This window comes from Phyllobates terribilis, unplaced genomic scaffold, assembly GCF_046119375.1.
Source record: "Phyllobates terribilis strain yellow unplaced genomic scaffold, ASM4611937v1 Scaffold_5__5_contigs__length_657084704, whole genome shotgun sequence".
In the NCBI taxonomy this organism is placed as follows: domain Eukaryota; kingdom Metazoa; phylum Chordata; class Amphibia; order Anura; family Dendrobatidae; genus Phyllobates; species Phyllobates terribilis.
In genome coordinates, this window is record NW_027362765.1 from 405,991,200 (window position 1) to 406,015,730 (window position 24,531).

The following is a 24,531-nucleotide window of genomic DNA, read 5'->3' on the forward strand; positions in this document are numbered from 1 at the left end:
TATTTAGAAGTGAGATAGGGCGGTAGTTGCTGACATTCTCGGTGTCACCCTTGTTTTTGGATATCACCGTGATTATTGCCTCCTGCATTTCTGCTGGGAAGGCGTCTTGGCATGTAGTGGAGGAGTTGATAAGTTTAGTAAGGAAGGGAGCAAGAGAGTTTTTAAAGTTTAGGTAATATTCATTCTGTGAGGAACCAGGAAGATTCAGCTGAACAAATCTTCTAAAATCCATATTTTATTGGGTCATGCAAAAAATATTTTAAAAGTCCACCTTGGAGAAGAACAGCAAACGTGTTTCGAACTAAAAGTTCTTAATCATTGCAATATTCATTCTGTAGGCCATCTGGGCCGGGAAATTTGCATTTTGCTAATGAATTGATTGTCGCCAAAATTTCTGTTTCAGTAAAGGGGGAATTGAGAAAGTTCAAGTCTTCGTTTGAAAGAGAGGGGAGTTGGATAGAGTCTAGGAATTTGTCTATGTCAGACTTTGAGGGAGAGATTTCTGTTGGCTCTTTTTTCAGATTATAGAGCTTTCTATAGAAACTGGCAAAAACATTCGAGATGTCTTTCGGGTTTTTATGTATTGAGTTTTGCTTATCTTTGATTTTGAGGATTCTAGTTTTATGTCTATGAATCTTAATTTTGTTGGCAAAGAGTTTAGATGGTTTGTCCATGCAGTTGTGGAAATTGCTTTTGATAGTACGGATGTATTTGTCATATTCAGATGTTAGCGGATTCTTTAGTTGAACTCGCAGTTGAAGGATTTCTGTGTGAGTTTTACCATTAGGGGACATTTCTAGTTGGATCTCTAAGTTTTTGATTTTTTTAATAATGTTTTCAGAATTTTTAATGTTGTCGCGTTTTAGACTAGAGTTGAGTTGAATTAGGTGGCCTCTTATTACCGCTTTATGAGCGGCCCAGAGGGTTGAAATTGCGATGTTTTCTAAATCGTTCTCCTGAAAATAAAGATTTATAGAATTTTGTATTGCTTCTCTATATTGTGGGTGGTGGAATAGGTAAGAGTTTGCTCACCAGAGATTTTTTACAGAGTGGGTTGGGCCATGGGTGACTTCGAAAATGATCGGCAAGTGGTCAGACCACGACCTGGAAAGGATATTAACAGATTTAATGTTTTGAAGTGTACGGATATCAGTTAAGAGTAGGTCAATTCGGGCAAATGATTTATGGGTATCAGAGTAGTGGGTGTACTCAATTGAGGAAGAATTAATGCAGCGAAAGGCATCAAAAAGTTCCTCTCTATTTAACCAGGGATCGAGTGAAGTGTTTAAATTCCTATATTTGTTGGAAGAATCCAAGGAAGGGTTAGGTACTGCATTAAAGTCTCCGAATATGAGTAACTGTCCTTTTTGTGATTCATGTATAATTTTGATTAGTCTTTTTAGGAAAGTAATTTGTCCCTTGTTAGGGGCATACACGTCGACTAGGGTGTAGCATGTATCATTTATTTTACAGATGAGAATTAGAAAGCGGCCATCTTCATCTTTAATTAAGTTGATTTTTTCAAATTTAACAGTGTCTTTGACAATGATAGCTACCCCTGCCCTTTTCTTTTTATTAGAAGATAAAAAAATATTTGGGTAGTTTTTGTTCATGAATTGAGGTGGATTATCAATTGAAAACTTAGTTTCCTGTATGCCTGCAATGTCAATATTTAATTTTGTAAGTTCTTTCCATATTAGGAATCGTTTCTGGGGTGAATTTCGACCATTAACGTTGTAGGATAACAATTTGTTAGCCATAGTCTGAGTCAGGTGCTTGGGTAGCAATGTGAAATTTTTGGTAAGATAGAGTGCATAGGGGCATAGGGGTAACATTTTGAGATAGTAATTCTGTGACTTCCATTTTCAAGAGGGGTTAACGGTAAATGAACAGTGAATGAACAACCGGGTTCAGAGGCACCCATAAATTTTAAGGGACTCGTAGGTCACTAAAGAGCTGGTAGAGCGGAAGGGTCAAAGCAAATGTAAAACTTCCGAGGAGACTAAAGTTTTAGCCTTTGTGCCTAGGCTGGACCTTAGTTAGAGAGAAATGGGTTAAATGCTTAGGTGTGATATGAAGCTTCATGTATTGGATATATGGAGATCCTTAAGAGTTTTTAATCCCGCTGTTGTCTCGTCAATTGTAATCATCTTTTGTTTAAAGGAGAAGATGATATTAGTGGTTGGTCGTCCCCATCTGTACGGAATTTTTTTTTCTTGGAGGATATCAGTGATCGGTTTCAGTGCCTTGCATCTAGTCATAGTCTCTTTTGATATGTCTGTGAAGACTTTAATTTTCTCGAATGGAGAGGGCAATGTTTTATTGATCCTTAAGAACTTGGTGATCTGGTCCCTCGTCTGATAAAATGAAAATTTTACTATGACATCTCTAGGGATATCATTGGGTAGATAGGATGGCTTGGGTAGTCTATGTGCTCTTTCTAATGAATATTGGATATCTGATAAGGTGGGAATTGTTGTTTTAATCAGGTCTTTCATGAAGGACATGAGTTCGGGGTTTTTGACCTTTTCCGGAATTCCTCTAAATTTGAGGTTGCTGCGGCGGTCTCGATCCTCTCTATCCGCTAGTTTATCTTTCAGAAACTTTATTTCTTCTCTCATCTGGTCTTGTCCTTTTTTGAATTCTTTACTTTCCTTCTTCAGGTCAAGTACTGCTCTCTCATTGTTTTCTGTTCTGGAGACAACTGTTGCTAGTGAGTATCGCATGTCATCAAACTGTTCTGTGAGGTCTTCCTTTAGAGACTGCTTGAAAGCAGAGAAGAGTTTGTGAAAAAAGTCTCTATCCATAGGTTGACCCACGTTGAAGTTCAGTAAAGGACTGTCGATCTGGGCTTTTGAATTTAGAGTCATCTTCAGAGTCAGTATCGTCTGGAAGACTGTAATTTAGGTGAGGTTTAGTTTGTATTTCTCTTTCTTTAAATTTAGTGATGAGTTGTGTATTTTTGGATGCCATCAAGTCTTCAGGGGATGATCTTTGATTTTCTGGATGAATTTCAATTATTTCTGAGTTGCCTTCAGGTTTTAGGTTTTAGGTCAGTGGAAGTTTGAACCGAAGAGGTTGATTTGAGTTTTTGTTGATCTTTACCTGAATCGGTTGTTTGATCATTATTAGCTGGTTTATTATTAAGATTGGATTTTGTTTTTGGAGGCATTTTATTTGGTTTAGTGATAGTGTTAGGGAGATCTCTTTAATCGGGCTCGATATTTGGAGTTTCAGATCTTGGACCGGAAGCAGTGAGAAACAGTTGAATGATTTAGAAGGAGAACAAGAGTACGTTATGTCTAGTTATAGAAATATGTGTGTAATATTGAGTAGCTTATTACAAGGAGGTAGCGTTAGATGATGGCTAGGTTGTAATATGTAAGATTTTTTGTGTGGGAGGAGGGGAGGAAGGAGAGGTGAAGGTGGACAGTAGTAGGAAGGGTTTGTAATTGTCGTAGCTTATATATGTGAGGTTTTGGGTTTGCGCTGGGTGTCTTGGCTCTGTAGAGGTGGCAGAGCTCTCAGTAGCAGTAATAGGTACTTAACAGTACAGTTTACTTTACAATAATAGTTATTTCAGTAACAATGTAAAGAAGAGGAGCGGCACTTATACAAGTAGTAGTAGTAGTAGAAGTAGGATATACAATCAGCAGATAATACACATAAACATAAAAGTGCAAGTTAAACTTAGTAGCTGGATCAGCTATAAAACACTAGTGAAGCAGACCTGTAAGAGGCAAAGTTACCACCATTAATATAATAAAGGAAATGTTGGGGTGTCCGATGGTCTCTTCTGTCTGCGTAGCTTGGGCACGAAGGAGGCCCGTCAGCCTCACTTCCTAGTAGAGTCGATCTAATCTGGATGTGGGATCAGCTGCTTCATCCAACAGAAACTAAGCCTGTCTGCAGGATCCAGCACTTGTGGTCTTCAATGTTACCCGTGCTTTTGGCCAGCACTGAGGGAGTTAATTGCAGAGTCTGCTCGCTGGGAAACTATTTGAGCTCACCCTGCACTTAGTTAAAATTACTGTGCTCTCCTGCTTGTGTGCTGAAGTGCTACACTGATGATATATGTACAGAGAGCTGAGATCCGGTCTGTGTGGCTTGTATATGGTGCAGACTCCCAGGTCTATTTTCTATGGAAGTTGCTGAAGGAGCTGTTCCATAGAGACCTATGCTGACATCACCAGTGCAGACGTCAGCTAGCTGCAGGACTTATTTGTGGCTGTAGATCCCTCCGCCAGCACTTCTTGTTCAGTGTTTCTGGAGCCGGAAAAATAGTTCCTCAACAGCAGGGGAACAAGGAATATATGAGAAGGAGATGACAGAAATTCTCCTTAAGGTCAGCAATTTATTCTCCCATAAGGGGAAAATAAATAACAGATGGCACTGATCCTCGACTTCAATCTGATCTCCTGCTGTGCTTTGTCACAATGATTTATTGATGCAGGCACTAGTGTTACCAGTTGGAAACCAGAGAATGTACAGTGGGCTCACCTGGATAAGCTTAGGAGTTCCGTGCTTGTAAGAAGTTCTTTTCTGCCTCTCTTGTTAGGGGAAGAGAGGGAGACAGGGAGATGTTGCAGCCAGTAATGGCATCTGTGGGTCTTGTCCCGCAGCAGGCTTGAGCTTCAGAGGAGCTGTTTTGTTCTGAATATCTCTCCAAGATAGTTCAGAAGTGAATCAAAATGATCCCTGAGGTTTCCTAGATCGGTTAAGTAGCTTTGATAGGGTACTTTTGCCTTCAAAAAGGCAATTTCCCCAGTTGCTTGGTATATAGCACAGGAGCACACAAATCTTGTGTCTCTTACATAAGGCTGCAGGCCACGCCTCCCAAACTCTACAATGTACTTCCCCCGGAACTCCGAACTCTGCAATGTACTTCCCCCGGAACTCCAAACTTTGCAATGGACTTCCTCCGGAACTCCAAACTTTGCAATGTACTTCCCCTGGAACCCCAAACTTTGCAATGGACTTCCCCCAGAATTCTCAACTTTGCAATGTACTTCCCCTGGAACTCCAAACTTTGCAATGGACTTCCCCCAGAATTCTGAACTTTGAAATGGACTTCCAGGAGAAGTCTGCGTTCGGCGTTTAGCATCGGACACTAACTTTCCAGTACAAGCCCCGAACTTTTGAGTTTGGGTTTTATCAACTCTACCCATAATAATGACATACAGTATGCTGACCCAAAAATACTGTCTTCCAAAGTCCACACAATACTGTCGTGATACTATATCCACATATCATTCAGTCCACAGTCCATATAATACTGGGACATAGTTTAGTGCAGAAGACGTACTGTAGAGAACTCTATGGCTTCTCTCTGCTCTCTGTAGACTTGCACACTGCTTAGTATAAATAAGCATTGTGGGAGCTATCAGTGCAGGAATGTTTTTCTTTTGAAGCATCTAGGAAATGGGTTTTCAGCAATAGCCCAATTCACAGCTCCTAAAAAAAAGTCATAATGATCGATATGACATCAAGGAAGTTGGTGTTCTAGAGCAATAGTATTACCAAATTTTAACTATGTGTTTCAGAATGTGTGTTCTTATTCATTTTTGAAGAATAATGTTAATCATTCACAATACAAATGTGAAAATTCCTTAAAGGGAATGTCAATAAAATATTACTTATTGTTTAAATCAGTTTTTTTTTTGCATTGCATGTATTTGTTTTAAAAAAAGGGCAATTTTTTGTATTATATCATGATCATCGTTATTAAAAAAAAATCAAAAAATAGTAATCTTGCAATTTTCACACTGGATAATGGAGCAATTTTAAACTCCTACCTTCTATCTTTTCAGGAAGAGTTTGCAGCAATTTCCTTATCCTCAGAGGCAGAATTACAAAAACAGATAACACCTGTTTACACATCTGATAACACAGGATCCACCAATCACAATAGGCAATGTCACCTCTCACCTGCTCCCCCTCCCTTCACAATGAAGTTTGCCTACCCTTATTAGACACTTCAATACAAAAGATAGTGGTTGAGTCTGTTTATTGCTGCTAATATATGTGTAGATTTCTTAAAATAACACAAAGCTGGAGTCTAAAAAAGCCCCCGCGGCCAGTGTAAAAATTGCAATATTCCTATTTTTAATACAAAATTGTGATAAGGAAAAAAATTGCCAAAAATAAAAAAATTAACACAAAAACATGATTTAAACAATAATTCATTTTTTAATTTCACATTCCCTTTAACGCTGAACCAAATGATTCAGAATCCCAGAAATTCCTTGAAATTGCTGTATCGTGACACTTTTTATGATACAGAAACCTGATTGGTATTTATAGGAACTTTCTGATAGAAAAAAAATACTATTTCTTTAAACAAAACAAAGCAAGAAAGAAATCACCATCAAACCATTTTTTTGTTTAATTTTGACGGTATTCTGTCAGCTCAAATTGAGATTATATCCCCCCCTACTCTTGTAGGGAATATAGCCCCTATAAAAAATGCACCTTTAGTGTTCTAGTAGCTGCCTCCATTTTTTTTAAATTAAAGTGTAATCAAATATACTAATTAGGGTGATCGGTGCATCCTGGGTGTGGCCATCAGACTGTCCCACCCATTGGTTTTACATGCCCCACCTGCTTGATTCAGTTTTTAAAGAATCCTCGTTTTCTCTGCTGTAGATGTAGCAGGGGTCAGAGTTAAGCACTGTCTACCCTCCATAACCCTGATTGACGAATTCATGTGTACATTGTCAGCAAGCTGCCAATCAGTGGTGGACATGACGAGGAGTTAAACAGTTTAGCTGGACTGTCTGGCATGAAACACTTGTCCGGCAGTGATAATCTCCTGCGGATAAAACACTGATTGTACTGAAACTACAGCACAGAGTCTAATAAGTGATACATCACTGGAATCAGGCTCTCTGTCCTTACCTTATGCTGCTCTCAGATTAAATAACAAAACCCTGCCGACAGATTCCCTTTAAGTCTGAAGAATAAAAATGATTACTTAAAAATATATTTTTTAAATATTTGTTTATTGTTAGTTTTCCTTGTGGCTGCCAAGTTGTGTTGTCTGTATATGCTGTTCAGAAGGATGTGTTTACTTTGCTCTAACTGTAGAGAATATTAGTGCTAATAGATTAATAGAATCTCCAGAAAGAGATGATCAGGTGGACTTCATTCATGAGCTCTTTCTGTGTATAAAGTGTTCACATCTTGCCTTACCTAGCCTAAAATTGAGCTGTTACTCAATGCCTCTCATTCTAATTGTAATGAGATGACTCTGCTGAGCCTTCCCAGTCTACACAGCAAAGCTATTATACATGAAAAAACAAAAATTTTTTTTTTAATAAAATACATTGCATATATACAAAAATATATTTTTCTATACACTTCCCTATTCCACATTTCTGTATTGTCAATGCAACATCATTTTGATAAAATTTTAAAAGCAACTGTTATAAGCCAGGAGTTTACATAGACAATGACAGGAAATGGAAATGAGTTATGAAGACTTCAGAGAGCCCCCATCTCATTAGCGTGACAGATAGCAGCAGCCAAATTATATTAACCAGATGTTTACCTTGACTTAAGATAATGACACTATTAATGGTCCAGGCGATCTTGAATAGGAGATGCCCATTAGTAGTTTGGGAAACTGATGAGTAGTATTTGTGTGTGATTATCGCCACTTACAGACAGAGGAGTTTGAAATAAACCCATCTCTCACAGAAAATACATCACATTACTAAAACCTTCACAGTATGCAAGAGCATCAATTCTGAAAAATTAAAAAAAAATACATACTCACTAAAGGCTTGTGTCCTGTGCTCACGGCATCAGCTATCACAGACACATAACCAGTCGTAGTGCAAAGAAGTAGTTTCAGTCCAAATTCCAGAATATGGAGAAAACAATGTTTATCTGGACATGCATTGCAAATTGTCTTAGTTTTAGCAATTCATGCATCCATAGAGGATTTAATTTCATGACCATTCCATGAGAAAATAACATACTATTTTACATATATATATAAATATACAAATATATAATGTACATGTGGCACCCCAGGGGTCTGGTTTCCACAGTAATAGCAATATTATGTCTGAGAGCAGGTGGGAGGTCTCTTGGTCAGGAATCCTATGCATGCCACACCTCCTGCCCAGTCCTGGGAGGGGAAGAACTTCCCCTATATAAAATTAGGGCTGAGGCAGGGTTAGAGGGAGAAAGAGCAGAGAACACAGACAGAGACACAGTCTGGTCTGTAGTGGAGCAGCTTTAGGAACAAGAAAGATCAGGAGCTCTGGGGAAGTCGTGCTAAAAGGAATCAGGGGCTGGCAGCTGTAGAGCTCGCCCTGATTGAAGAGTTACCACCGGACCCGGAGTCCGAGGCTGTGGGGACTAATCCTTACCCAGCAGCAGAAACCGACCGGCAGGGGATTTCAGGTCCTCTGGCCAAGAAACCCGAAGGCACGGTCACACGCGTGGGACCAGCACCGCCGTCGTGGAGCGGAAGCCACTAGAAGGCCCCGAGTCACCGGCCATACGGGTGAGCACCACACGGTACACTCAGGGACGTGGGCTACTTTTACCCGCCTCTAGCAAGGTAGCCAGAAGAGTACAATTAGTTGGGGAGGCCTACAACTCCGCCTGGCCAGGGGAAATCCCATCTGCTCAAAGACTGACCAGGCCCCGATCGCTAGCCAGTACTCCGGGAGGGTCTATCTTTATCACCAGTGAAGACCCTGAACTACACCGCATCGTCTCTGAGTGGTTCCTGCTACCCCCATCATCCACGTCGGCTGCCCTGAGGCCATACCCCTCCCGTTGGGGGTTATACCATCCACGCTGCACAATCCTTCCACCGGCCTCAGCGGTCTGCCCTCAAAGCCTAAGAAAGACTGCAACTGGTTTGACCAGCCTGAGCAACGGGACAGGATCACGGCCACGGAGACTACAGACCCCAGAGACCCGGCACCGGGTATCCCACACACATGTACACAGGGCCCAGGGGGCGCGTCACATGCAGTACAGCATATTACAAGCATAAGTCCCATTATTGGGGAGTGGGTGTCCCATAGTGTTTGCTTATGCCTTGCAAGCAAAAGCTGCCAAAAATTAGGACGGAGCAACTTGCAATGCCCCTTACAAGAGCCATGCAGTACAGCATATTACAAACATAAGTCCCAATATTGGGGAGTGGGTCTCCCATAGTATTTGCTTATGCTTTCCAAGCAAAAGCTGCAAAAAATTAGGACGGAGCAACTTGCAATGCCCCTTACAAGAGCCATGCAGTACAGCATATTACAAACATAAGTCCCATTATTGGGGAGTGGGTGTCCCATAGTATTTGCTTATGCTTTCCAAGCAAAAGCTGCCAAAAATTAGGACGGAGCAACTTGCAATGCCCCTTACAAGAGCCATGCAGTACAGCATATTACAAACATAAGTCCCATTATTGGGGAGTGGGTGTCACATAGTATTTGCTTATGCTTTCCAAGCAAAAGCTGCCAAAAATTAGGACGGAGCAACTTGCAATGCCCCTTACAAGAGCCATGCAGTACAGCATATTACAAACATAAGTCTCATTATTGGGGAGTGGGTCTCCCATAGTATTTGCTTATGCCTTGCAAGCAAAAGCTGCCAAAAATTAGGATGGAGCAACTTGCAATGCCCCTTACAAGAGCCATGCAGTACAGCATATTACAAGCATAAGTCCCATTATTGGGGCGTGGGTCGCCCATAGTATTTGCTTATGCCTTGCAAGCAAAAGCTGCCAAAAATTAGGATGGAGCAACTTGCAATGCCCCTTACAAGAGCCATGCAGTACAGCATATTACAAACATAAGTCCCATTATTGGGGAGTGGGTCTCCCATAGTATTTGCTTATGCCTTGCAAGCAAAAGCTGCCCAAAATTAGGACGGAGCAACTTGCAATGCCCCTTACAAGAGCCATGCAGTACAGCATATTACAAACATAAGTCCCATTATTGGGGAGTGGGTGTCCCATAGTATTTGCTTATGCTTTTGAAGCAAAAGCTGCCAAAAATTAGGACGGAGGAACTTGCAATGCCCCTTACAAAAGCCATGCGGTACAGCATATTACAAACATAAGTCCCATTGTTGGGGAGTGGGTCTCCCATAGTATTTGCTTATGCTTTCCAAGCAAAAGCTGCCAAAAATTAGGACGGAGCAACTTGCAATGCCCCTTACAAGAGCCATGCAGTACAGCATATTACAAACATAAGTCCCATTATTGGGGAGTGGGTGTCCCATAGTGTTTGCTTATGCCTTGCAAGCAAAAGCTGCCAAAAATTAGGACGGAGCAACTTGCAATGCCCCTTACAAGAGCCATGCAGTACAGCATATTACAAACATAAGTCCCAATATCGGGGAGTGGGTCTCCCATAGTATTTGCTTATGCTTTCCAAGCAAAAGCTGCCAAAAATTAGGACGGAGCAACTTGCAATGCCCCTTACAAGAGCCAAGCAGTACAGCATATTACAAACATAAGTCCCATTATTGGGGAGTGGGTGTCCCATAGTATTTGCTTATGCTTTCCAAGCAAAAGCTGCCAAAAATTAGGACGGAGCAACTTGCAATGCCCCTTACAAAAGCCATGCAGTACAGCATATTACAAACATAAGTCCCATTATTGGGGAGTGGGTGTCACATAGTATTTGCTTATGCTTTCCAAGCAAAAGCTGCCAAAAATTAGGACGGAGCAACTTGCAATGCCCCTTACAAGAGCCATGCAGTACAGCATATTACAAACATAAGTCTCATTATTGGGGAGTGGGTCTCCCATAGTATTTGCTTATGCCTTGCAAGCAAAAGCTGCCAAAAATTAGGATGGAGCAACTTGCAATGCCCCTTACAAGAGCCATGCAGTACAGCATATTACAAGCATAAGTCCCATTATTGGGGCGTGGGTCGCCCATAGTATTTGCTTATGCCTTGCAAGCAAAAGCTGCCAAAAATTAGGATGGAGCAACTTGCAATGCCCCTTACAAGAGTCATGCAGTACAGCATATTACAAACATAAGTCCCATTATTGGGGAGTGGGTCTCCCATAGTATTTGCTTATGCCTTGCAAGCAAAAGCTGCCCAAAATTAGGACGGAGCAACTTGCAATGCCCCTTACAAGAGCTATGCAGTACAGCATATTACAAACATAAGTCCCATTATTGGGGAGTGGGTGTCCCATAGTATTTGCTTATGCTTTTGAAGCAAAAGCTGCCAAAAATTAGGAAGGAGGAACTTGCAATGCCCCTTACAAAAGCCATGCGGTACAGCATATTACAAACATAAGTCCCATTGTTGGGGAGTGGGTCTCCCATAGTATTTGCTTATGCTTTCCAAGCAAAAGCTGCCAAAAATTAGGACGGAGCAACTTGCAATGCCCCTTACAAGAGCCATGCAGTACAGCATATTACAAACATAAGTCCCATTATTGGGTAGTGGGTGTCCCATAGTATTTGCTTATGCCTTGCAAGCAAAAGCTGCCAAAAACTAGGATGGAGCAACTTGCAATGCCCCTTACAAGAGCCATGCAGTACAGCATATTACAAACATAAGTCCCATTATTGGGGAGTGGGTGTCCCATAGTATTTGCTTATGCCTTGCAAGCAAAAGCTGCCAAAAATAAGGACGGAGGAACTTGCAATGCTGGCACCCTGGTGGTATAGTGGTGGTGGAGGCTGAGGATAAGGAGAAGAAGATAAAACAGCCGAAATGAGGAAGCGTATACCCATGTGTGGGTGTGAAGCGGTGCATGTGAATACACCTCCCGAAATAACACAGTGGATTTGACTTTATGTTACTCTGCTGTCATTTGGTGGTGATGAGAAGTCTGGCCCAATCCAGCCTTTGTTCATTTTGATAAGGGTCAGCTTGTCAGCATTGTCAGTTGACAGGCGAGTGCTCTTATCAGTTATAATTCCCCCAGCGGCACTAAAAACACGCTCCGATAACACGCTAGCGGCAGGGCACGCCAGGACCTCCAAGGCGTACAGAGCGAGTTCATTCCAAGTGTCCAGCTTGGATACCCAATAATTAAAAGGCACAGAGGAATCACGGAGGACGTTGGTACGGTCGGCAAGGTACTCCCTCACCATCTTTTGAAACTTTCCACTCCTTGTGAGAGTACCCCGCGCCTCAGGGCCTGTAAGCTGGGCGGGTGTCAGAAAACTGTCCCAGAACATTGACAGTGTTCCCCTGCCTCTGCTGGATTGGAGTTGCATCTCTCTCGCCTGTACGCCTTGGTTGGGCAACGAACTGTGACCTCTGCCGCTAGCGTGTTCAGATGGGAATTTTTTTAAGAGTTCTGCAGCAAGGGTCTTCTGGTACTGCCCCATTTTTGCAGACCTTTCCACCACAGGAATAAGAGAGTGAAAGTTCTCCTTGTAGCGGGGGTCTACAAGTGTCACCAACCAGTAATGACTGTCACCCAACATTTTGACAACGCGAGGGTCACGGTTAAGGCAGCGTAACATAAAGTCAGCCATGCGTGCCAGACTGGTAATGCACACGATTTCCGTGTCCTCACCAAGATGACGACTGACCATGCTCTCCTCCTCCTCCTCCTCCCTGTCCTTAGGCCACCCAGCTGAACCGACGGTATGAAACTTGTTCAGGTACTACCGTCTACAACGCATGAGAGCAGCTCCTGTTCTTCCTCCTCCTCCTCCTCCTCTCCCTCATTGTCCCCCAATGCACGTTGGGATGAGATGAGGCTGGGCTGTGTGTAATCGCCCGCTACGGCTTCTTGATCCATCTCATCATACTCTGGCTGCAATGCCTCCTCTTTAATTCTCTGCAGAGAGCGTTGCAAAAGACAGACAAGTGGGATGCTGACACTAATGATGGCGTCATCTCCACTCACCATCTTGGTGGCCTCCTCAAAGTTTGTCAGGATGGTACATATGTCAGACATCCAGGTCCACTCCTGAGGTCTTATGTGTGGAGTCTGACCTGAATATCGACGGCCTTGTTGCAGCTGGTACTCCACAACTGCTCTCTTCTGCTCACAAATCCTTTTCAACATGTGGAGGGTAGAGTTCCAACGTGTGGGGACATCACACACCAGTCGGTGTGCCGGAAGCTGCAAACGCTGCTGCAACACAGCAAGGGCGGCGGAAGCTGTAGCCGACTTGCGAAAATGAGCTGACAGGCGGTGTACTTTCACGAGCAGATCTGGCAACTCGGGGTACGATTTAAGAAACCGCTGAACCACAAGGTAAGCACATGAGCCAGGCATGGTACGTGTGTGATCTCACCTCGCCTCAGAGCCGCCACCAGATTACGGCCATTGTCACACACGACCATGCCGGGATGTAGGTTCAGCGGTCTCAGCCACAGATCTGCCTGCTCTTTCACAGCTGTCCACAACTCACAAGCAGTGTGAGGTTTATCACCTAAGCTTATGAGTTTCAGCACAGCCTGTTGCCGCTTGGCGGAAGCAGTACTGCAATGCTTCCAGCTTATAACTGATGTGGTGATATCTGAGATGGAGGCTGAACATGAGGAGGAGGAGGAGGAGGAGGAGGATGCGCAGGAGCTGTACACTGTGGGGGCAACTCTGACTGACATAGGGCCCGCAATCCTCGGTGTGGGGAGGATGTGTTCCGTCCCAAGGTCCGACTGGGTCCCGACTTCCACTATGTTTACCCAGTGTGCCGTCAGAGAGATGTACCGTCCCTGGCCACAAGCACTTGTCCACGTGTCCGTTGTCAGGTGGACTCTCCCAGTAACTGCGTTGAGGGCACGGCAGATACTTTGGGACACGTGCTTGTGTAGTGCGGGGATGGCACACCAGTCAAAATAGTGTCGGCTGGGGACCGAGTACCGAAGGATGGCCACCGCCATAAGATTGCGGAAGGATTCCGTCTCCACCAGCCTAAAAGGCAGCATTTCCAACGCAAGCAGTCATGAAATGTGCGAATTTAGGACTGTGGCCTGTGGGGCGTTAGCTGCGAATTTCCGCTTTCGTTCAAAGGTCTGGGATATGGACAATTGAACGCTGCGGTGGGACGTGGACGTGGACGTTGATGCTGTTTCTTGAGAAACTGCCATAACAAGTGAAGACTGAGAGGAGGGGGCATCTTTACATGCACTATGGACAGGGGATTGCATTGCACACACAACAGGGGGTTCTATTGCACGCACAACAGTGGAAGAAGCAGTGGTGACACCCGCTGACACTGGTCGTGGACCCTGGGTTTCGCCCCACAAAGTCGGGTGCTTTGCTGCCATGTGCCTGATCATGCTGGTGGTGGTCAGGCTGGTAGTTTTGTCACCCCTGCTGATGCTGGCATGGCAGGTGGAACATATGGCCTTTTTGGGGTTATCAGCAGAGTCTTTAAAAAAATTCCAGACTCTGGAATACCTACCGCTTGTACTGGCAACGTCCCTCGTGTTGGTGTTACGGGGAACGGTTGCCTGCCTTCTGTCTGTGGCCACCACATTGCTTCTTCCTGCCTATTGGGGTACTCTGCCTCCCTCCCCCTGTGTGCTGCTGGCCTCATTCTGCATGTCCTCCTTCCACGTTGGGTCAGTTACTAGATCATCCACCACCTCCTCCTCTTCCACTTGTGCACCACGATCCTCCTCCTCACTTCCTGGCAATTGTGTCTCGTCATTGTCCACCTCTTGTGACAGATTGCCAACGTCGACTTCCTGTGGCCGTGGCTGTTCAAATATTTGGGCATCGCAACATGGGAACTCCTCTTCCACCACTTCAAGCGTATCAGGCGAGGGGCCCAAATATGGAAATGGACCAGTGAACAGCTCTTCAGAGTGTCCAAGTGTGGGATCACTTGCTGTCTGACGACACTCGGCATGGTGGGAGGAAGGAGCATCAGAGTGAGGAGGAGTATGCGGTCGAGACTCACGGCTACAAAGAGTTGACCATGTGGAAGACAGACCGGAGGTGGTGGTGCCCAGGTAACTGGAAGTATTATCTGCTATCCAATTAATAACCTGTTCACACTGATCAGTTCTCAATACTGGTGTTGTTCTGTGCTTCCCTAGTAATTCGGTCAAGAAGTGGGAGCGAGAAGATGTGGCGGTTGGTTGTGGCACATTTTCACCTTGGCCACGGCCCCATCCTCTGCACGAACCATCACCAGAACGTCCACTTCCACGTCCCTTGCCACGCGCCTTGCCCATTGTAAATGAAGTAAAATAGCTTACACTTACACTATCAATGGAAAAAGGGTAATAAAGAGTAGATTAGAACCGTGGAAGAGGAAAACCACAGTTAGTGTTTACTGGGGTATATCACACTTTTTTAAATAGAGATATTTGCGGCTGAACAGTGAGCGACACACTCAAACTGCTTTTTTTTTTAGATACCAAAGGCCCAAAACTGGATAGTACAGCGATTTGACCCGTGGAACTGCGAAACCACACTGGGATGTTGGGCCTACACAAGACTATTTTCAACAGATATATTTTTGTGTCACAACAGTCAGGAGACACTACTGTTTTTCTTTACGGAAAAAAATACCAAAAGCTGAATAATAGAGATTTTTTACCGTGGGATGGCAAAACCACAGTTATTGTTTACTGGGGTATACCATACTTTTTTAAATAGAGATATTTGCGGCTGAACAGTGAGCGACACACTCAAACTGCTTTTTTTTTTAGATACCAAAGGCCCAAAACTGGATAGTACAGCGATTTGACCCGTGGAACTGCGAAACCACACTGGGATGTCGGGCCTACACAAGACTATTTTCAACAGATATATTTTTGTGTCACAACAGTCAGAAAACACTACAGTTTTTCTTTACGGAAAAAACTACCAAAAGCTGAATAATAGAGATTTTTTACCGTGGGATGGCAAAACCACAGTTATTGTTTACTGGGGTATACCACACTTTTTTAAATAGAGATATTTGCGGCTGAACAGTGAGCGACACACTCAAACTGCTTTTTTTTTAGATACCAAAGGCCCAAAACTGGATAGTACAGCGATTTGACCCGTGGAACTGCGAAACCACACTGGGATGTCGGGCCTACACAAGAATATTTTCAACAGATATATTTTTGTGTCACAACAGTCAGGAGACACTACTGTTTTTCTTTACGGAAAAAACTACCAAAAGCTGAATAATAGAGATTTTTTACCGTGGGATGGCAAAACCACAGTTATTGTTTACTGGGGTATACCACACTTTTTTAAATAGAGATATTTGCGGCTGAACAGTGAGCGACACACTCAAACTGCTTTTTTTTTAGATACCAAAGGCCCAAAACTGGATAGTACAGCGATTTGACCCATGGAACTGCGAAACCACACTGGGATGTCGGGCCTACACAAGACTATTTTCAACAGATATATTTTTGTGTTACAACAGTCAGGAGACACTACTGTTTTTCTTTACGGAAAAAACTACCAAAAGCTGAATAATAGAGATTTTTTACCGTGTGATGGCAAAACCACAGTTATTGTTTACTGGGGTATACCACACTTTATAAAATAGAGATATTTGCGGCTGAACAGTGAGCGACACACTCAAACTGCTTTTTTTTAGATACCAAAGGCCCAAAACTGGATAGTACAGCGATTTGACCCGTGGAACTGCGAAACCACACTGGGATGTCGGGCCTACACAAGACTATTTTCAACAGATATATTTTTGTGTCACAACAGTCAGGAGACACTACTGTTTTTCTTTACGGAAAAAACTACCAAAAGCTGAATAATAGAGATTTTTTACCGTGGGATGGCAAAACCACAGTTATTGTTTACTGGGGTATACCACACTTTTTTAAATAGAGATATTTGCGGCTGAACAGTGAGCGACACACTCAAACGTTTTTTTTTTTTTAGATACAAATGGCCCAAAATGGATAATACAGAGGTTTGAACCGTGGAAGTGCAAAACAACACTTCTGTTTCTCTAGCCTACACCAGACTATTTTCAACAGTTATATTTGTGTCTGAAAAATCAGAGACACGCTTTTTTTTTGGGGTGGGGGGGACACACCAAAAGGTTAATAAGACGGGTATTTGTACAGTGTGAAGGAGGAAAAAAAAGGAGGATTTAGATGAAAAAAAAAGGATTTTTCCTGGCCCCCGACACCTGGTGCTAAGTCCAGCAATTTCAGCAACTGGAGCACACAGGACTGTAATGCAGCATTTGCTGGTATAACCACTGTGTCTCCTATACAGCCTGCCTGCCTGGTATCTGGGATGGATATTAATCCTGAAATGACTGTTTGTTCTGGCAGCCTTTACAGACCCTACACTAACTATTTCGCAGTTTATATCTCTGCCTAAATCAGCAGCGCTGTCCCTACACTGTCTAATCCGGAGCGATTGTGTCCAAGATGGCGGCGCCCGGTTTTAAATACTCGAGGTGACGCTGTGCGGCCAGCCAATCACTGTAATGCCCACAACCAACATGGCTGCAGCATTCCAGTGACTGGCTGGCAATCCCTGCTTGTTCATTGGCTCTGTAAAGAGTGCCAAACATGCAGGGCGGAGACCCGAGCTCCCGCCCGAGTAACCCGGAAATGCTCGGTGCTCGCCGAACATCCCGAGTAGCGTGATGCTCGGGCGAGTACCGAGCAGTGTCGAGCATGCTCGCTCAACACTATTGACAATCAATTTCACATGCTGTTGTGCAAATGGAATAGACAATAGATGGAAATTATTGGCAATTATCAAGACACCCTCAATAAAGGAGTGGCTCTGCAGGTGGGGACCACAGACCACATCTCAGTACCAATGCTTTCTGGCTGATGTGTTGGTCAGTTTTGAATGTTGGTTGTGCTTTCACACTCGTGGTAGCATGAGATGTACTCTACAACCCACAGAATTTGCTCAGGTAGTGCAGCTCATCCAGGATGGCACATCAATGCAAGATGGGGCAAGAAGGTTTGCTGTGTCTGACAGCATAGTGTCCAGAGGCTGAGGCGCTACCAGGAGACAGGCCAGTACACCAGGAGATGTGGAGGTGGCCGTAGGAGGGCAACAACCCAGCAGCAGGACCTCTACCTCCACCTTTGTGCAAGGAGGAACAGGAGGAGCACTGCCAGAGTCCTGCAAAATGACCTCCAGCTGGCCACAAATGTGCATGTGTCTGTACAAACGGTTAGAAACCGACTCCATGAGGGTGGTATGAGAGCCCGACGTCCACAGATGGGGGTTGTGCTCACAGCCCAACACCGTGCAGGACGCTTGGCATTTGCCACAGAACACCAGGATTGCCAAAGTCGCCGCTGACGCCCTGTGCTCTTCACAGATGAAGGTTCACCCTGAGCACATGTGACAGATGTGTCAGGGTCTGGATACGCCGTGTAGAGCGATCTGCTGCCTGCAACATCCTTCAGCATGACTGGTTTGGCAGTGGGTCGATAATGGTGTGGGGTGGCATTTTTTTGGAGGGCTGCAAAGCCCTCCATGTGCTCGCCAGAGTTGGCCTGCCTGCCATTTGCTACGGAGATGAAATCCTCAGACCCCTTGTGAGACCATATGCTGGTGCAGTTGGCCCTGGGTTCCTCCTAATGCAGGACAATGCCAGACCTCATGTGGCTGGAGTGTGTCAGCAGTTCCTGCAAGATGAAGGAAGGCATTGAAACTATGGACTGGCCCACCCGTTCTCCAGACCTGAATCCGACTGAGCACATCTGGGACATCATGTCTCACTCCATCCACCAACGTCACGTTGCACCACAGACTGTCCAGGAGTTGGCGGATGCTTTAGTCCAGGTCTGGGAGGAGATCCCACTGGAGACCATCCGCAACCTCATCAGGAGCATGCCCAGGCATTGTAAGGAGGTCATACAGGCACGTGGAGGCCACACACAATACTGAGCCTCATTTTAACTTGTTTTAAGGACATTACATCAAAGATGGATCAGCCTGTAGTGTGTTTTTTCCACTTTACTTTTGGGGGTGACTCCAAATCCAGGCCTCCATTTGTTAATAAATTTGATTTTCATTGATGACTTTTGTGTGATTTTGTTGTCAGCACATTCAACTTTGTACAGAACAAAGTATTCAATGAGAATATTTCATTCATTCAGGATGTGTTATTTGAGTGTGCCCTTTATTTTGTTGAGCAGTGTATATATATATATATACACTGTGTGCAGAATTATTAGGCAAGTTGTATTTTAGAGGATTATTTTTATTATTGATCAACAACTACAGCGGTGGCCAAAAGTATTGGCACCCCTGCAATTCTGCCAGATAATACTCAGTTTCTTCCTGAAAATGATTGCAATCACAAATTCTTTGGTATTATTATCTTCATTTAATTTGTCTTCAATGAAAAAACACAAAAAGAATTGTCCTAAAGCCAAATTGGAAATAATTCCACACCAAACCTAAAAAAGGGGGTGGACAAAAGTATTGGCACTGTTTGAAAAATCATGTGATGCTTCTCTAATTCGTGTAATTAACAGCACCTGTAACTTACCTGTGGCACCTAACAGGTGTTGGCAATAACTAAATCACAATTGCAGCCAGTTAACATGGATTAAAGTTGACTCAACCTCTGTCCTGTGTCCTTGTGTGTACCACATTGAGCATGGAGAAAAGAAAGAAGACCAAAGAACTGTCTGAGGACTTGAGAAACCAAATTGTGAGGAAGCATGAGCAATCTCAAGGCTACAAGTCCATCTCCAAAGACCTGAATGTTCCTGTGTCTTCCATGCGCAGTGTCATCAAGAAGTTTAAAGCTCATGGCACTGTGGCTAACCTCCCTAGATGTGGACGGAAAAGAAAAATTGACGAGAGATTTCAACGCAAGATTGTGCGGATGGTGGATAAAGAACCTCGACTAACATCCAAACAAGTTCAAGCTGCCCTGCAGTCCGAGGATACATCAGTGTCAACCCGTACTATCCGTTGGCGTCTGAATGAAAATGGACTGTATGGTAGGATACCCAGGAAGACCCCACTTCTTACCCCGAGACATAAAAAAGGGAGGCTGGAGTTTGCCAAAACTTACCTGAGAAAGCCTAAAACGTTTTGGAAGAATGTTCTCTGGTCAGATGAGACAAAAGTAGAGCTTTTTGGGAAAAAGCATCAACATAGAGTGTACAGGAAAAAAAAGAGGCATTCAAAGAAAAGAACATGGTCCCTACAGTCAAACATGGCGGAGGTTCCCTGATGTTTTGGGGTTGCTTTGCTGCCTCTGGCACTGGACTGCTTGACCGTGTGCATGGCATTATGAAGTCTGAAGACTACCAACAAATTTTGCAGCATAATGTAGGGCCCAGTGTGAGAAAGCTGGGTCTCCCTCAGAGGTCATGGGTCTTCCAGCAGGACAATGACCCAAAACACACTTCCAAAAGCACTATAAAATGGTTTGAGAGAAAGCACTGGAGACTTCTAAGGTGGCCAGCAATGAGTCCAGACCTGAATCCCATAGAACACCTGTGGAGAGATCTCAAAATGGCAGTTTAGAGAAGACACCCTTCAAATATCAGGGACCTGGAGCAGTTTGCCAAAGAAGAATGGTCTACAATTCCAGCAGAGCATTGTAAGAAACTCATTGATGGTTACCGGAAGCGGTTGTTCGCAGTTATTTTGGCTAAAGGTTGTGCAACCAAGTATTAGGCTGAGGGTGCCAATACTTTTGTCTGGCCCACTTTTGGAGTTTTGTGTGAAATGATCAATTATTTGATTTTTGCTTCATTCTCTTTTGTGTTTTTTCCTTGCAAGCAAATTAAATGAAGATAATAATACCAAAGAATTTGTGATTGCAATCATTTTCAGGAAGAAACTGAGTATTATCTGACAGAATAGCAGGGGTGCCAATACTTTTGGCCACCACTGTATGTTCTCAATCAACCGAAAAGACTCATAAATATCCAAGCTTAATATTTTTGGCAGTTGGAATGTTTTTTTTAGATTTGGCTATCTTAGGAGGATATCTGTTTGTGCAGGTAACTATTACTGTGCAGAATTATTAGGCAACTTAATAATAACCAACTATAATCCCATCTCACTTGTTTATTTTCACCAGGTAAACCAATATCAGTGCACAAAAATAAACATTTCTGACATGCAAAAACAAAAACCCAAAAAATTTGTGATCAATATAGCCACCTTTCTTTATGATGACACTCAACAGCCTTCCATCCATAGATTCATATATATATATATATATATATATATATATATATGTATATACACTGTATATGTATATATACATATATATATATATATTCTAAATATATTTTAATGGTTATGGATGGTTAGTATAAAAAAAAATATAATATTATTATTTTTTAGCTGTGCAATAGTGTTGAGCCACCCCCGTAATGTTCGAGTTCGGTTCGGTTCGTCGAACACCCGTATGTTCGCCGAACTGTTCGTCGAACTGTTCGTCGAACACCTTCGAACACCGTTAAAACCAATGGCAGGCAACCAAAAACACATAGAAACACATAGAAAACACCTTCAAAGGTGTCCAAAAGCTGACAAACTGCTCAGAATACACAACTAACACATGGAAAAGTGACAAGTACATATACTCATGCGAAAAGAAAAGAGGTGGAGGAGTAAAAGGAGGGGGAGACACAGATATGGACATGTCATGCCCTTCTAAAACCAAAAAAGTGCGAAGCCGACACGGCCAGTCTGTTCCTGCCCGTGCGACCTCCGTGTCGCCGGGTTTGTGCCAGAGCCACGGTGGACCCTGACGGCCAACCCCCCTCTCCCAATACTGGTGCCTGTCCGCTGGTGGGTCGAGCGAGCCCCCCTGCGGTGAAGGCAGGTCTAATCTTTTTAATTTAAATTGTCTCTCTAATTTGAATGAGTACACTTTAAATCCTTTTACAAGGATCTATTGGAGGGCAAGTCTCATGCCAGCAGCCGCGTAATTCCAGCTCCAGTAGCGTCCACTAAAGCTGCTGCAGTTAAAAAGCTTTTATAAGGATCGAGCTTGGCGGTCCACCGCAAGCCGTCCTACCGCCAGTCCCAGCCCCTGTGCCTTGGGGTGCCTCCCCGATGCTCTTCACTGAGTGTCCCGGGGGCCCGAACCATTTCCTTTGAAAAAATTAAGTGTCCAAGCTACAGGTGGTGTAGTTTGCTTAACAGCTGGGATAATCCGCTGACTAGCAGACACTGCTACTAGGCACAAAGTATTTCCTGGGCTAGATGCAGTTAAAAATTTGTAATTAGATACTCTTGTTGGATGCTGAGAAAGCATTCCATAGAGTCTCCTGGCACGCCATATATTATTCTCTTAAAAAGCTTGGGGTAGGGGTCTAGGGGACCCTTTAATAGGCAAAATCACGGCCCTGTATCACAATACGTCACCTAAGCTGAAGATGAATGAAACTGTAGCACCTCGAGGGCTCGGTTGCTACAGAGGTATTGCACCTCACCCAGAGGTGTGATATCTTACTCTCAGGTAAGGATGGAGTGTGGATCAGGACCCCGACACCTGCATGCATTACACCACATTGCCGTGGGGCAGGGCGACCAATATGCCCCTGAGATGGGCACGACAGTCCCTGTTCCTGGCTGGAGTGGAGGGAGGAAACACCTAGGAAGGGGAACCCTGTAGTGCAGGAGCAGGGAGGAAGCAGTTCCAGGGTGCATTGAGAAGGGAGTATAAATGGTGGGCACCATCTTAGTTCAGTGCAGAGAAGTCTGAGCAGAAGTGACAGGGAGCAGGGGCTCTGCATGAGCTCTGCTCCGGAGGCGGGCCTAGTAACAGAGGCCCAGGCCTGGAAGAGGGAGAAGGAAGAAAGAGGAGCGGAGAAGGCTCCAGGAACGAGGAACGAAGGGATCCCAGGGGTGCAGACGGGCGTGTCGCCACCGCACGCCCGAATCCACCTGCGTGGAGGGGTCAGGCCAAAGGGGGAGACCGGTCCCCGAAACTAGTGGAGGAGGAAACGACCCTCAGCTAGAAACCGGAGGCTGTGACATTTTATGTGGCGCTGCCCCTCTCTACACCCGCTAGGAAGGCACCACATAGGGTCAGGGAAACTGGCGCCAAGTTTACCAAGAGGAGACCTGAGGCAGCTGGACAGAAGCATTGGTAAGAAAGGCCAGACAATGGACACACAAAGGGGGTCCTGTGAAGCACTCCAAAGTTATCTGGGAGTTGTCTGAGCCCCTCACCAGGTGAGCACAGTACGACGTGGGCAGCAGTTACCTGCAGAAGTGGTCTGGATAATAAGAACTGTGAGTAAAGGCCCTGGACTGCATCACTGACTCCATGTCGTTACTGCTGCTTCCCTGCACCATCATCCCCATCCTCCGCATACACTGCCCTGAGGCTATACTCCTCCCGTGGGGAGTTATACTACGCTCTGCTGCACCCACAACACTAGCCTCAGCGGTCTTCCCTGCAGCGGCGGTTCACTCTGAGCGCAATCCACGGGTGGCGTAGTCGGACATTTAAACATCAAAACCACATAAATAGTTCCGCCACTGGTTTGACCGCCCTGAGCCATGGAAACGGGTCGCCGCCACGGAGACTACAACCACCAGCATCCACCAAAAAGGGTCCGGCTCCGAGTGTCCCAAGGCCCAGGGGGTGCGTCAGAGCATTTTCATCACCTTTCATAATCACCAATGGGACAATGCAGGGATGTCCTCTGTCCCCTCTCTTATACATCCTAGTGACGGAGCACCTGCTCTCATCAATTCGCCATAACCCCAATATTAGGTGGATTGAGGTGGGAGGCACCGAGTACAAGTGCTCTGCATTTGCTGATGATGTCCTAGTATATATCACTCAATCACATATATCCATCCCTGCTGTTATGGCTGAAATAGATCACTTTGTTACATGGTCAAATTTTAAAATCAATGCAGCGAAGTCTGAGGCCCTCGATGTCTCCCTCCCCAAATCCATACCGGATTCCATCCAGTCCAACTTTCCCTTTGCCTGGCCCTCACAGGGTATCAAATACTTAGGAATTCCTATTCATAATAAAGACCTCTCCCGTCTATGTTATCTTAATTTTGGGCCCTTTATTGAACAACTCCATACAGACCACGGTTGGCAAATTAGAACTGTAAGATTCACTACGTGAACCACTGGTGTTTTGTGGAAAAGCACATGTACACTGTGTTCCAAATTATTATGCAAAAAGTGTTTAGGAGTGATAAGGTAAGAATTTTTTGTTTGTCAGTTAAACTCATTGATGGTGATGTGTGTCAGGGCTCTTTATATCACTGTAAGCATTTGCAGACACCTGTGCTAATTAGTTTGGCAGGTGTGTCCAATGAAAGGCAAGACTACTTAAGAAGGCTGTCCCACATTATTAAGCAGCCTACATTTTCTGCCAAAATGGGAAAGAAAAAGGATGTGTCGGCTGCTGAGAAGCAACAAATTGTGGAGTGTTTAGGTCAAGGCATGACTACAATCAAAATTGCCAAGACACTTCATCCTGATCATCGCACAATCAAGAAGTATGTAGCTGATTCACAGTACACACGTGTGCGTGCTGATAAGGTAAAATTGAGGACTCTTTCCTACAGGCAATTACGTCAGGTTAAAAGAGCAGCGGCAAAAAAGCCTTGTCATAGCAGCAGACAAGTTATTGAAGCTGCTGGTGCTTCCAACGTCCCCCGAACAACAA